The sequence below is a fragment of the Bos grunniens genome, chromosome 19, assembly GCF_055505025.1.
Source record: "Bos grunniens cultivar Pamir isolate PY7600 chromosome 19, Bosgru_T2T1.0, whole genome shotgun sequence".
Lineage (NCBI taxonomy): Eukaryota > Metazoa > Chordata > Mammalia > Artiodactyla > Bovidae > Bos > Bos grunniens.
Window position 1 is genome coordinate 64178342 of NC_141183.1, and position 2348 is coordinate 64180689.

At 38.5% G+C, this 2348-nt stretch overlaps 1 pseudogene; it reads left to right on the plus strand.

Moving 5' to 3' along the window:
* The first annotated feature begins 944 nt into the window (after positions 1 to 944).
* LOC147352858 (olfactory receptor 5M5-like) lies at positions 945 to 1937 on the plus strand (annotated as a pseudogene).
* The last annotated feature ends 411 nt before the right edge of the window (positions 1938 to 2348 follow it).

Consider the following 2348-nt stretch of genomic DNA (forward strand, 5'->3'; position numbering starts at 1 on the left):
TCATGTTAGTATGCTTGCCTGGAGAATTCCATGAACAGAGGAGGCTGGAAGACTGTAATTCATGGGTTAGCAAAGAGTCAGAAATGAGCAATCAGTAAAATAGGCCTCAGTAATTTTCCTTCAAATTCCTATAATGTGGGACTCCCTAATATTCAGTGGTAAAGAATCCACTTGCCAATGCAGGAGTCACAGTTTCAATTCCTGGGACAGAAAAATCCCCTTAAGAAGGTAATGGCAACCCACTCCAGTATTCTTGCCTGGGAAATCCTATGGCCAGAGAAGCCTGGCAGGCTATAGCCTATAGGGTCACAAAATTGTTGAGCATGACTTAGCAACTAAACAACAACAACGATACAGTAAATAGGAAATACAATTCTCAAACTTTGAATTTCTAAATATGCACATACTGGGAAGCTTCCAAGGTGGTCCAGTAGTTAAGACTCTGTGCTTCCACTGCAGGGGGCACAGGTCAGGTCCCTGATCCCTGGCCAGGTAACTAAGATCCTGCATGTGGCATGACTAATAAACAAATAAATATTCACATACTTTTAAAGACTGCAAAAGTCTTTCCAAATATGTTCACCATTTTGTCCCGAACCATCCGTGAGACCAATGATGAATCCACAATTTTATAGCAATCTGTAAGTAACAGTTGGTGGTTGAAGCCAGTCTAAAATAAACTTTGGGTCATAATTCCCTCATTCCAAAACAAAATGGAGACAGAGGAGCCATTCTGTTTGGGAGTCATCTGTGTACCCAGCTACTAGGGGTTACGACCTTATTAAAAGTCTTACCTCCTACAGTCTTAGACTATGTCTGATAATAGCAATGTGTGAAGGAAACTGAGGGTAGAAGAAAAAAAGAGAAAATGAATACAAGAAAGAGAGACGAAATGTAAGATGGACTTCTCATTCATATCTTATTTTAATTTATCTAAGTGAACAATGCTGGCACCTAAGAAAATGGACAGAAGAAATTCCACCTTGGTGACTGAATTTGTTCTCTTGGGATTAACAGATCATCCAGATCTTCAGTCCATCCTCTTTGTGCTGTTCCTGGGGATCTATCTGATCACTGTGTGAGGGAACCTTGGGATGTTGCTATTGATCAGGATAGATTTGCACCTCCACACCCCTATGTACTTCTTTTTTGCCATTTGTCCTGCTTGGGTTTGTGATATTCCACTAACGTGACTCCCAAGATGTTGGTGAACTTATCAGAGAGAAAACAAACAAACAAACATTTCCTATACTGCTTACTTAATTCAGTGCTATTTTTTCATTGCCATGGTGATTACTGAATATTACATGCTAGCTGTGATGGCTTATGACAGGTACATGGCCATCTGTAATCCTTTGATTCATAGCAGCAAGATGTCCAAAGGGGTCTGCATTCACCTGATTGCTGGTCCATAGATCTACAGGTTCCTTAGCGGCCTGATGGAAACCACGTGGACATACCACTTTATCTTCTGTGGCTCCAGTGTCATTAATCACTTCTATTGAGCTGACCCACCCTTCATTCGACTCTCCTGCTCTGACACTTACATTAAGGAGACATCTATGGTGTCTATCTATCTATCCATCTATCGTGGTGGGAGGATTTAACCTCTCCAAATTTCTTCTCATAATCCTCATCTCCAACATCTTCATTCTCACTGCCATCCTGAGGATGTACTCTGCTGAAGGCAGATGCAAAAATTTTTCCACTTGTGACTGTGTTTTATGGGACCCTGTTTTGTAAGTCTGTTAGACCTCCCAAAGACCAGTCAGTGGAGCAGTCAAAAATCATTGCTGTTTTCCACACTTTTGTAAGCCCTATGTTGAACCCCATCATTTATAGTTTGAAGAACAAGGATGTGAAACAAGCTTTTCAGAATGATCAGGAGAAATGTACTTTTGAATTCAAATTTCAGTGTCTTTTTCTTTACATATTAAATAAAAGTTGTATTTACGGGAATTGAATCCAAGTTTAAGTGCATTCTTGAGAAGTCAATTTTAAATCCATGATTAAAAACTATAAGCTATGACAGAATAGTTAAAGACTCAGTTTATCCACCCAACATGGGAGCACCGCAGTATGTAAGACAAATCCTAACAAGTATGAAAGGAGAAATTAACAATAACACAATAATAGTGGGAGACTTTAATACCCCACTCACACTTATGGATAGATCAACTAAACAGAAAATTAACAAGGAAAAAAAAATGTATCTATAAAGTTCACTAAAGCAAAGCACAGTAAAATGAGGTATGGCAATAAAAGGCGTTAAATTTATCAAATAAAAAAAATAAATAAAGTGCTGAAAAATTAAAAAAAAAAAAAAAAAAAACAGACTGTGATCCAAT